The sequence below is a fragment of the Triticum dicoccoides genome, chromosome 1B, assembly GCF_002162155.2.
Source record: "Triticum dicoccoides isolate Atlit2015 ecotype Zavitan chromosome 1B, WEW_v2.0, whole genome shotgun sequence".
Taxonomy (NCBI): domain Eukaryota; kingdom Viridiplantae; phylum Streptophyta; class Magnoliopsida; order Poales; family Poaceae; genus Triticum; species Triticum dicoccoides.
In genome coordinates this window covers 192,240,460-192,253,287 of record NC_041381.1, presented here as the reverse complement: position 1 = coordinate 192,253,287, position 12,828 = coordinate 192,240,460, and the positions used below count along the sequence as shown (strand labels likewise).

Below are 12,828 nucleotides of genomic sequence, written 5' to 3'. Positions count from 1 at the left end.
CCCAAACCATCTCAAACGATGTTGGACAAGCTTCTCCTCAATTGGTGCTACCCCAACTCTATCTCGTATATCATCATTCCGGACTCGATCCTTCCTCGTGTGGCCACACATCCATCTCAACATACGCATCTCCGCCACACCTAACTGTTGAACATGTCGCCTTTTAGTCGGCCAACACTCCGCGCCATACAACATTGCGGGTCGAACCGCCGTCCTGTAGAACTTGCCTTTTAGCTTTTGTGGCACTCTCTTGTCACGGAGAATGCCAGAAGCTTGGCGCCACTTCATCCATCCGGCTTTGATTCGATGGTTCACATCTTCATCAATACCCCCATCCTCCTGCAACATTGACCCCAAATACCGAAAGGTGTCCTTCCGAGGTACCACCTGGACATCAAGGCTAACCTCCTCCTCCTCACAGCTAGTAGTACTGAAACCGCACATCATGTACTCGGTTTTAGTTCTACTAATCCTAAACCCTTTCGATTCCAAGGTTTGTCTCCATAACTCTAACTTCCTATTTACCCCCGTCCGACTATCGTCAACTAGCACCACATCATCCGCAAAGAGCATACACCATGGGATATCTCCTTGTATACCCCTTGTGACCTCATCCATCACCAATGCAAAAAGATAAGGGCTCAAAGCTGACCCCTGATGCAGTCCTATCTTAATCGGGAAGTCATCGGTGTCGACATCACTTGTTCGAACACTTGTCACAACATTATTGTACATGTCCTTGATGAGGGTAATGTACTTTGCTGGGACTTTGTGTTTCTCCAAGGCCCACCACATGACATTCCGCGGTATCTTATCATAGGCCTTCTCCAAGTCAATGAACTAATCCCCAGTTAGTGTGCTTGAAAAATTATTGCTTGTCATGATAAATTTTATGGCATCAACTCGGTATTGTGATTAGTGACCTAGTACTCCGTATTTGTTTAGTGTAGACAGCTAACTTCTTTTTTCTTATTTTTTAGTGATATGCGTGTTTTGCTATGTCTTATGTTGATAGTATATTCTTTTTTTTGTATTATTCATGTCCAGTCACTGGAATAATGCTTTTCTAGATTTTCCTAGACTTTGTGACAATTAATTTGTAGTGCGATCATTGAGTTTCTGACATCCTATTGCATAAAATTCTGTTGTAATGTTTGTTGGATCATTGAGTAGTTAATATTGATTCTGAGCTTGTTGGATCATTGAACTTCTGCGTGCACTTCTGTTATCTGAGAGACACTCACGATCCCGCATTTCGTGTTTGCGGCGAGCGATGAACGATTACGTTTTGCGTTCCCGCGTTTTGTGTTCGCCGTCTGGTTTTGAATTTGGATTACGGAGACGGGGAGAGGCCAGAGTAAGGTCAGTTTCAGATCGGTTTCGTCGCTGCGTTGATCGTCGGCGATTTCCAGACCTCAAACGCATGCGCCCTTGTGATACTCTAATTTGGCTCGTGGTCGTTACGGTTGTTCTTACGTTCTTGAATAACCCCATCTTATTCGCAGAGATGGTGTGATTCGTTATGGTTCTTCTGATGGCTGCTTATGTTCTTTCGAATTGGGTTCTTCTTGTAATGCTTTGCCTATGTTCCCAATGTCTATCTTTCCATATATGGGGATGCGTTCAGAGGTGCAAACCATGTAGGCCGTGGTGTGTTTATACTATCTATGGTGTGTTTTACACTATCTGATGTGGAACGTAGAAATATTGATATCACTTCTGTGCTAGTATACTAGATATGGTGTGTTTCATCCAAGTTAACCACATCTCTTACAAATTTTCCTTGGAGTGATTGATGTCTTGACGAATATAATCATTTATGCTAACTTGGTATTGGTAGTTCCTGAGGTAACACACCAATACTTGTTTAGTGCAGACAATTGACTATTCTTTTTTCTGAACTTTTTTGTGATATGTGTGTTATGTGGATATCATATTCTAATGCTTTTCTAAGTATTCAAGGTACAGACTTGTGGATCTGGACATGTCACATTTGCTCTTTATTGGGTTGCTAAGGACACTGAACAGTTTGGCTGGGCCACTGCACGGCCTGGCTAATCAGGTACACTTGATTTTATGTGTAGTTGATGTTCTCTGCCACATCATGCTCAATTTGTGCTTCCCAAATGGATCTCCTGGAACAAATTGTTCGTAATAAATGAACAAATTGCAGAACTTGTGGCTATGCTATTTACCCACTTGCTTTTGCACATGATGTTAAGAAGAAGAAAAACATATGCCTTGTTATTTTAAAATGCTGTATTTACTGTTTTGATGCGCATAAACTGAGAATAGTCACCATATACTGCAGGAAGTGTTGCTATGAATCAAATCTATAATGAAACAGACTGGGAGTAACATCACAACCGACCAACTTAAAGAATATGTATGGAAGACACTGAAGAGTGGAAAGGTAGCTTATCTCAAATCGAGTTATATCTATTCAATTATCAAGCACTAATTATTGCTCAAGGACTATAGTTTTATAAATACCTCGTGATCTTGTTTGCGAATAGAGAAAATAATGCAATATAGGGAATTACAGTTGCCACTCATTTTATGCTCACATGGGTTGCATTGTAGAAACCTAAATATCTATGTATACCTTCGTGCATCATGTCCCTCTTATGCACCGCATTTCAGAAATCTAAATATCTATGTCTTCTTTTGTGTTACTATTTGGTAGTTCCTGTTGAAGTTGCAATTTATAATGTCTTGTGGGATTAAACTTTGTTAAGCTGCTGAAAACAGACACCGAAATTAGCCATTAATGAGCAGTATGATTTCTATTTATTGCAATCATGTCAAAAGGTCTTAGCTATTCATATTTCTAGGTATTAGCTACCATCAAAGTAAACAAAGAATAAGTGTGCTCATTTTAATTTTATAATCCCTCCCCAGACCCCACCTTGTGTGGGACTTCTATGCACTGGGTCTGTCCTTTACCTAGTATTGAAAGATTATGTAGACCGAAGCTGGTTAGTTTATACCTGTGTAGAAAAATGTGCAAAGAATGCCTGCATCATGCTTGTCATCTTGTGGAAGAAAATCATGCAGTGAATTTACTGGTATTCCAGTGTCTTCATGTAAATCTCATAGAGAATGTTTATCTCTAGATTTGTTTCACTACCACAAATAACTGACATAAATCTGTTTCTGTGGGCTTTGTAACTTCTCACTATATCTTTGGTGACTTTGTAATTGACCTTGTTGTTATTATGAGCGTTTAGAACACTCTGTAAACTAATATTAAGTAGTAGTGTTCTAAACGCTCTTATATTAGTTTACGGAGGGAGTAAAAAAGTGTTGCAACATTCTTGATCTATAACCATGCTGGCTATCTATATGCAGGTTGTAGTGATTAGAGAGAAGCTTGCAGAACTGTGCTGGCATTGACTTGGACTCAGGAATCAGGTTGAAACAAGCTTTTGTCTCTCTTTACATGTCACTGGATTTTCGAAGTCCGGGAAATCTGACCATCTTCTTAAAAACCAGGATGCTTGATGACACAAACAAATTATCCAAGTGCGTCCAGATTGAACGACTCTATTTGGAGGTTAGTCTTGTTTTTAACCTTTGTCGTCATTGCATTGTCAGCTAGACTAATGTAGTTCTTAATTTCGTAGGATGATGATGCAGTGAATGCTGAAGCTTTTATCAACAAAGCCTCGTTTTTGGTCACAAACAGCAACCAGGAAGTTCTGAAATTACAATACAAGGTTTGTTGGTTCAGAAACAGTTAATAATCTATCTGTCTACAACTAAGGATTAAAATTTAGTTCCCTTCTTATATCTCTTGTAGGTCTGCTATGCGAGTAAATTCTTGGAAGCTTCAATTCGATACTATGGTATCTGAGCAACGCCAAATTGGGGATGAGTAAGGCTTACTCCATTCAGTTGTAGATTTGTTTCTCTCTTCTGCAATTTACTCCTTTTTAATGTTCTGTCTTGTATGGTTCTTTGTTTTACCTTGCCGGTGTAGTGGCTGTATGTAATAAATTACCCTACTTGATGCTCATGTTTAAGTACTGCAGTGGTTATTAGCAAGTCGTGTTTGGAACTGATATTGTCTCCATATTTTATTCTCAAAAATCTTGATGGAACATGTTTCTTGCTGCTGCTATAACATGCACAATATTGGCTGGTGCTGGTCCACAACGCTCTCGTGTTCTTGCTACATTGTACAAGCTATTGGCTCTTAGTTCATCTCAGTGTCCTGTGATCTCATACCTTGTTTATTCAGCTTATTATCATTAATTGCTACAGTAACTTGTAACCATCATTATCGTCTTGTCTCTTGATCCTGTTTTGCCAATTAGAAACCATCGATGCTATGCGGCTTTATGGAGTCGCGCCATTTACTTAGAATTTTAATCTCACTGGGTTAAGTTGTTACCACCTCCATTGCACGCATGCCCATTCTGAGATTTAACATTGACTATTGTTTATGAGTTTATGGGAAATTTGCACTATTAAAGTATTCTAGTTGAATGCTGAACAAGAGATCTGAGATAGAGATCTAAGGTTGCTTTTCACTGTTGATCTTATTTGAACTTACAAGCAAAAAATATAAATTACTGATGTCTGGTTGCATCCATAGGTTGTTCCTGGCTATGGTCATGGAGTTCTACGTAATACAGACCCAAGATACTCGTGCCAAAGGGGGTTCACATTGAAATATTTACCCGACCCAAGATACTCGTGCCGAAGGGAGTTCACATTGAAATATTTACCCGAGGACCCACTTTTCCAACTGGTTAGTTAGAATCCTTCATCTAACTGCATGGTTTCTCTTCGGTTCGACAGTCTCAGTGGAACATATATTATTCCCTTTAAGGAATGAAGATCTGAATCACCCTCACCTCTCTAGAGAAATCAATTTACTCATTCAAGTTCTAGAATTTCTTTATAGTTTTCTGGGTTTACTTTAGTTTTGCATGTATTAGCTTTCTCTTTGTGCCCCTATCTATCCTTGTTTCTTGTGTGCGAGCGCTCCATTCTGTGTGTGTGACTGGCTTGACTTTGTGTGTGTGGCTTGATTATGTGTGTGGCTTGATTGTGTGTGTGGCTTGACTCTGTGAATGGGCTTGACTGTGTGTGTGAGATTGTGTGTGGCTTGATGGTGAATATGTGTGTGGCTTGACTGTGTGTGTATGGCTTGACTATGTGTGTGATTGTGTGTGAATATTGCATTTGCTTGACGGTGTGGTTTGTATAACTTGTGTTTTACATGTCAGGATTGATTGTTGTTTGTTGAATTTGAACAGATCTAACACTATTCTTTTTTCTAAACTTTTTTGTGATTATGTCTTATGTGGATACCATACTCTTTTTTGTATTATTGTTGTCCAGTCACTGGAATAACGCTTTTCTAAGTATTTAAGGTACAACCATGTAGATCTAGACATGATGCTGATGGGTTGGGTTTGCATACAATGCAGGTATATTTACGTTCTTTACATTTTGCGACAGTCCCAAAACTTTTATTTAGCCAAATTTTGCTACTTCTGTTTTTAGATGCGCTGTATCCATAACTACCTATTGGCACCTGATATTTGTGCTAAAAAATGCAGTATGGACCAACAAAATGGTCTCATTGCAAGGTGGACATATAGGCAAGACATGTCAAGAGAGGTACTCTTTTGATTGTTTTATTTTTATGGTTTATGGATTGTATTTTGCATTTCCCCCTTTGTGCAAGACAAACAGGGAATGTTTACTAATCTAGAAACACACTGGTTATGTGAAGAGCTGATTGGTAAATATGAAGCTCATTTTGAATTCATACATACAGAGAGAAGCTTGGACTATTGAGGAGGAACATGCACTGATTAATGCCCATCGGGTATATGGGAATAGATGGGCAGAAATAGCAAAAGTTCTTCCTAGAAGGTACCGTCAAACAACTTGCATCTTATTGGGATAATGTAGCCTAGCCTTGGCCCTCTTTGTTACCAGATTCCTAGCCCCTGCCACTTCCTTATTCTTTCCTGCACATCATAACATGTACCACACATTTGAACATTGCAGGAATCGGGTACTTCTATTTGTTCTTAGGTTCTTCTCACCTATAGTTAAAGTCAAAGAAAACAAAACCAAGTGGATTATTGGAGTTACAAGATACACAAAATCATCGGTAAGTTTCTATCCTTTCAAATGGCCGGAATATGAATTTTGATCATTTTGTCTGACTTGTTTCAAACTGAATCCTTGATTCCTTGATAACTTTGATCATAAACTGATTCCCAAGTATTTTTGACTCATATGATGCTTATTACATCACAGGTCATCTAAATCTTCTTTTCTAATATGATTGTTGGTGCTACTCATGAGGTAAGCTACTTTTCTTGCTTTCAAGAATAAATCATTTACATTGTGGTCACTCACATTTTAAGTTGCTCATGCCATTTCAGGCTAGCCACCGGCTTGGAAGCAATGAGAGGCAATCACTGTTGTCAATTTGAAACGTATAATTTTTTAGGTATGAATGGCTTACCTTAGCCAGATTTTCTATAAGAATTTTGCTCATGTTACATGCCTTGCTTTCTTTAGTAAGTAGAACAAGAACACATTTAACTTTTCTTTTCTGTTCATAGTCCTACAAACTTGTGGGTAGTGTTGAAGATAATCGCTTAATCAACCTAATCAACCTCTAATCGTTTTCAGGAACGAAGATCTGAATCACCCTCACGCCTCGAGAGAAATCAGTTTAGTCATTCAGGTTCTGGTATTTCTTTATAGCTTTCTGAGTTTACCTCGGTCTTTCATGTATTTGCTTTCTGTTTGTGCCCCTATCTATTTCTTTTTCTCGTGTGCAAGCGCTCCATTCTGTGTGTGTCTGACTTTGTGTGGCTTGACTCTCTTGTGTGTGGCTTGACTGTCTGTGTGTGTCACTGTGTGTTTGACTGTGTGTGAATATTGCATTTGATTGTGATGCGTTACTGTGTGTTTGACTCTGTGTGTGTGATTGTGTGAATATTGTGCATTTGACTGATGTGTGACTGTGTGAGTATTGTATTTTGACAATGACTGTGTGTGGCTTGACTGTGTGTGTGGCTGGTCTGCTTTGCTGAATGATTGGTTGTTGTGGCTTAACACTGCCTCTGCCGGTCCCAAGCCCGGATGTGAAAATGTGGAGGGAGTCTGTTTCTTGTGTGCAAGTGCTACATTGTGTGTGTGTGACTGTGTGTGTGATGTGTCTGTATCTATGTCTGTTTCTTTTGTCTTGATTGTGTGCAAGTGCTTGATTGGGTGTGTGCTTGTGTGACCATGCGTGTATTGCATTTGCTTGATGGTGTGGTTTGTATAACTTGTGTTTTATATGTCAGGATTGATTGTTGTTTGTTGAATTTGAACAGATCTAACACTATTCTTTTTTCTAAACTTTTTTGTGATTATGTCTTATGTGGATACCATACTCTTTTTTGTATTATTGTTGTCCAGTCACTGGAATAACGCTTTTCTAAGTATTTAAGGTACATCCATGTAGATCTAGACATGATGCTGACGGGTTGGGTTTGCATACAATGCAGGTATATTTACGTTCTTTACATTTTGCGACAGTCCCAAAACTTTTATTTAGCCAAATTTTGCTACTTCTGTTTTTAGATGCGCTGTATCCATAACTACCTATTGGCACCTGATATTTGTGCTCAAAAACCTATTGGCATCTGATATTTGTGCTCAAAAAATGCAGTATGGACCAACAAAATGGTCTCATTGCAAGGTGGACATATAGGCAAGAAATGTCAAGAGAGGTACTCTTTTGATTGTTTTATTTTTATGGTTTATGGATTGTATTTTGCATTTCCCCTTTTGTGCAAGACAAACAGGGAATGTTTACTAATCTAGAAACACACTGGTTATGTGAAGAGCTAATTGATAAATATGAAGCTGATTTTGAATTCATACATACAGAGAGAAGCTTGGACTATTGAGGAGGAACATGCACTGATTAATGCCCATCGGGTATATGGAAATAGATGGGCAGAAATAGCAAAAGTTCTTCCTAGAAGGTACCGTCAAACAACTTGCATCTTATTGGGATAATGTAGCCTAGCCTTGGCCCTCTTTGTTACCAGATTCCTAGCCCCTGCCACTTCCTCATTCTTTCCTGCACATCATAACATGTACCACACATTTGAACATTGCAGGAATCGGGTACTTCTATTTGTTCTTAGGTTCTTCTCACCTATAGCTAAAGTCAAAGAAGACAAAACCAAGTGGATTATTGGAGTTACAAGATATACAAAATCATCGGTAAGTTTCTATCCTTTCAAATGGCCGGAATATGAATTTTGATCATTTTGTCTGACTTGTTTCAAACTGAATCCTTGATTCCTTGATAACTTTGATCATAAACTGATTCCCAAGTAATTTTGACTCATATGATGCTTATTACATCACAGGTCATCTAAATCTTCTTTTCTAATATGATTGTTGGTGCTGCTCATGAGGTAAGCTACTTTTCTTGCTTTCAAGAATAAATCATTTACATTGTGGTCACTCACATTTTAAGTTGCTCATGCCATTTTAGGCTAGCCACCGGCTTGGAAGCAATGAGAGGCAATCACTGTTGTCAACTTGAAACGTATAATTTTTTAGGTATGAATGGCTTACCTTAGCCAGATTTTCTATAAGAATTTTGCTCATGTTACATGCCTTGCTTTCTCTAGTAAGTAGAACAAGAACACATTTAACTTTTTTTTTCTGTTGATAGTCCTACAAACTTGTGGGTAGTGTTGAAGATAATCGCTTAATCAACCTAATCAACCTCTAATCGTTTTCAGGAACGAAGATCTGAATCACCCTCACGCCTCGAGAGAAATCAGTTTAGTCATTCAGGTTCTGGTATTTCTTTATAGCTTTCTGAGTTTACTTCGGTCTTTCATGTATTTGCTTTCTGTTTGTGTCCCTATCTATTTATGTTTCTTGTGTGCAAGCGCTCCATTTTGTGTGTGTCTGACTTTGTGTGGCTTGACTCTCTTGTGTGTGTGGCTTGACTGTCTGTGTGTGTCACTGTGTGTTTGACTTTGTGTGAATATTGCATTTGATTGTGATGCGTTACTGTGTGTTTAACTCTGTGTGTGTGATTGTGTGAATATTGTGCATTTGACTGATGTGTGACTGTGTGAGTATTGTATTTTGATAATGATTGTGTGTGGCTTGACTGTGTGTGTGGCTTGTCTGCTTTGCTGAATGATTGGTTGTTGTGGCTTAACACTGCCTCTGCCGGTCCCAAGCCCGGATGTGAAAATGTGGAGGGAGTCTGTTTCTTGTGTGCAAGTGCTACATTGTGTGTGACTGTGTGTGTGATGTGTCCGTATCTATGTCTGTTTCTTTTGTCTTGATTGTGTGCAAGTGCTTGATTGGGTGTGTGCTTGTGTGACCATGCGTGTATTGCATTTGCTTGACGGTGTGCTTTGTATAACTTGTGTTTTATATGTCAGGATTGATTGTTGCTTGTTGAATTTGAACAGATCTAACACTATTCTTTTTTCTAAACTTTTTTGTGATTATGTCTTATGTGGATACCATACTCTTTTTTGTATTATTGTTGTCCAGTCACTGGAATAACGCTTTTCTAAGTATTTAAGGTACATCCATGTAGATCTAGACATGATGCTGATGGGTTGGGTTTGCATACAATGCAGGTATATTTACGTTCTTTACATTTGTGACAGTCCCAAAACTTTTATTTAGCCAAATTTTGCTACTTCTGTTTTTAGATGGGCTGTATCCATAACTACCTATTGGCACCTGATATTTGTGCTCAAAAAATGCAGTATGGACCAACAAAATGGTCTCAATGCAAGGTGGACATATAGGCAAGAAATGTCAAGAGAGGTACTCTTTTGATTGTTTTATTTTTATGGTTTATGGGTTGTATTTTGCATTTGCCCCTTTGTGCAAGACAAACAGGGAATGTTTACTAATCTAGAAACACATTGGTTATGTGAAGATCTGATTGGTAAATATGAAGCTGATTTTGAATTCATACATATACAGAGAGAAGCTTGGACAATTGAGGAGGACATGCACTGATTAATGCCCATCGGGTATATGGGAATAGATGGGCAGAAATAGCAAAAGTTCTTCCTAGAAGGTACCGTCAAACAACTTGCATCTTATTGGGATAATGTAGCCTAGCCTTGGCCCTCTTTGTTACCAGATTCCTAGCCCCTGCCACTTCCTCATTCTTTCCTGCACATCATAACGTGTACCACACATTTGAACATTGCAGGAATCGGGTACTTCTATTTGTTCTTAGGTTCTTCTCACCTATAGCTAAAGTCAAAGACGACAAAACCAAGTGGATTATTGGAGTTACAAGATACACAAAATCATCGGTAAGTTTCTATCCTTTCAAATGGCCGGATTATGAATTTTGATCAGTTTGTCTGACTTGTTTTAAACTGAATCCTAGATTCCTTGATAACTTTGATCATAAATTGATTCCCAAGTATTTTTGACTCATATGATGCTTATTACATCACAGGTCATCTAAATCTTCTTTTCTAATATGACTTTTGGTGCTGCTCATGAGGTAAGCTACTTTTCTTGCTTTCAAGAAGAAATCATTTACATCGTGGTCACTCACATTTTAAGTTGCTCATGCCATTTCAGGCTAGCCACCGGCTTGGAAGCGATGAGAGGCAATCACTGTTGTCAACTTGAAATGTATAATTTTTTAGGTATGAATGGCTTACCTTAGCCAGATTTTCTATAAGAATTTTACTCATGATACATGCCTTGCTTTCTCTTGTAAGTAGAACAAGAACACATTTGACTTTTCTTTTCTGTTCATAGTCCTACAAACTTGTGAGTAGTGTTGAAGATAATTGCTTAATCAACCTCTAATCGTTTTCAGGAACGAAGATCTGAATCACCCTCCCACCTCGAGAGAAATCAGTTTAATCATTCAGGTTCTGATTTCTTTATTCATGTATTTGCTTTCTGTTTGTGCCCCTATCTATTTCTATTTCTTGTGTGCAAGCGCTCCATTCTGTGTGTGTCCGACTTTGTGTGGCTTGACGCTCTTGTGTGTGGCTTCACTGTCAGTGTGTGTCACTGTGTGTTTGACTGTGTGTGAATATTGTATTTGACTGTGATGCGTTACTGTTTGTTTGACTCTGTGTGTGTGATTGTGTGAATATTGTGCATTTGACTGTGCTGTGTGATTGTGTGAGTATTGTATTTTGACAATGACTGTGTGTGGCTTGACTGTGTGTGTGTGGCTTGTATGCTTTGCTGAATGATTGGTTGTTGTGGCTTAACACTGTCTCTGCCGGTCCCAAGCCCGGATGTGAAAATGTGGAGGGAGTCTATTTCTTGTGTGCAAGTGCTACATTGTGTGTGTGACTGTGTGTGTGATGTGTGCGTATCTATCTCTGTTTCTTTTGTCTTGATTGTGTGCAAGTGCTTGATTGGGTGTGTGCTTGTGTGACCATGCGTGTATTGCATTTGCTTCACGGTGTGGTTTGTATAACTTGTGTTTTATATGTCAGGATTGATTGTTGTTTGTTGAATTTGAACAGATCTAACACTATTCTTTTTTCTAATCTTTTTTGTGATTATCTTATGTGGATACCATACTCTTTTTTGTATTATTGTTGTCCAGTCACTGGAATAACGCTTTTCTAAGTATTTAAGGTACAACCATGTAGATCTAGACATGACGCTGATGGGTTGGGTTTGCATACAATGCAGGTATATTTATGTTCTTTACATTTTGCGACAGTCCCAAAGCTTTTATTTAGCCAAATTTTGCTACTTCTGTTTTTAGATGCGCTGTATCCATAACTACCTATTGGCACCTGATATTTGTGCTCAAAAAATGCAGTACGGACCAACAAAATGGTCTCATTGCAAGGTGGACATATAGGCAAGACATGTCAAGAGAGGTACCCTTTTGATTGTTTTATTTTTATGGTTTATTGATTGTATTTTGCATTTCCCCCTTTGTGCAAGACAAATAGGGAATGTTTACTAATCTAGAAACACACTGGTTATGTGAAGAGCTGATTGGTAAATATGAAGCTGATTTTAAATTCATACATACAGAGAGAAGCTTGGACTATGGAGGAGGAACATGCACTGATTAATGCCCATCGGATATATGGGAATAGATGGGCAGAAATAGCAAAAGTTCTTCCCTGAAGGTACCATCAAACAACTTGCATCTTATTGGGATAATGTAGCCTAGCCTTGGCCCTCTTCGTTACCAGATTCCTAGCCCCTGCCACCTCCTCATTCTTTCCTGCACACCATAACGTGTACCACACATTTGAACATTGCAGGAATCGGGTACTTCTATTTGTTCTTAGGTTCTTCTCACCTATAGCTAAAGTCAAAGAAGACAAAACCAAGTGGATTATTGGAGTTACAAGATACACAAAATCATCGGTAAGTTTCTATCCTTTTAAACGGCCAGATTATGAATTTTGATCAGTTTGTCTGACTTGTTTTAAACTGAATCCTTGATTCCTTGATAACTTTGATCATAAACTGATTCCCAAGTATATTTGACTCATATGATGCTTATTACATCACAGGTCAACTAAATCTTCTTTTCTAATATGACTGTTGGTGCTGCTCATGAGGCAAGCTACTTTTCTTGCTTTGAAGAATAAATCATTTACATTGTGGTCACTCACATTTTAAGTTGCTCATGCCATTTCAGGCTAGCCACCGACTTGGAAGCGATGAGAGGCAATCACTATTGTCAACTTGAAACGTATAATTTTTTAGGTATGAATGGCTTACCTTAGCCAGATTTTCTATAAGAATTTTGCTCATGATACATGCCTTGCTTTCTCTAGTAAGTAG

The 12,828-nt window shown here is 38.5% G+C and overlaps 2 long non-coding RNA genes across 4 annotated transcripts in view; both read left to right on the top strand.

Moving 5' to 3' along the window:
* The first annotated feature begins 785 nt into the window (after window positions 1-785).
* Window positions 786-12,828, top strand: part of LOC119327815 — a 36,062-nt gene continuing 24,019 nt past the window's right edge. For 2 of the 3 annotated variants that reach the window (XR_005158706.1, XR_005158705.1), the window contains exons 1-7: window positions 788-2,062; window positions 2,312-2,413; window positions 3,352-3,414; window positions 3,496-3,556; window positions 3,627-3,719; window positions 3,803-3,877; window positions 4,601-4,756. This is a non-coding gene — a long non-coding RNA (uncharacterized LOC119327815). Of the gene's footprint in view, window positions 2,063-2,311; window positions 2,414-3,351; window positions 3,415-3,495; window positions 3,557-3,626; window positions 3,720-3,802; window positions 3,878-4,600; window positions 4,757-12,828 lie in introns of all 3 variants that reach the window. The other variant, XR_005158716.1, reaches the window with a different exon arrangement.
* LOC119327824 lies at window positions 5,141-12,607 on the top strand. The gene is made up of 23 exons (XR_005158725.1): window positions 5,141-5,441; window positions 5,574-5,634; window positions 5,795-5,892; window positions 6,031-6,136; window positions 6,286-6,333; window positions 6,414-6,481; window positions 6,667-6,721; window positions 7,697-7,757; window positions 7,918-8,015; window positions 8,154-8,259; window positions 8,409-8,456; window positions 8,537-8,604; window positions 8,790-9,653; window positions 9,786-9,846; window positions 10,009-10,105; window positions 10,244-10,349; window positions 10,499-10,546; window positions 10,627-10,694; window positions 10,871-11,709; window positions 11,843-11,903; window positions 12,064-12,161; window positions 12,300-12,405; window positions 12,555-12,607. It is a non-coding gene; the product is annotated as an uncharacterized LOC119327824 (long non-coding RNA).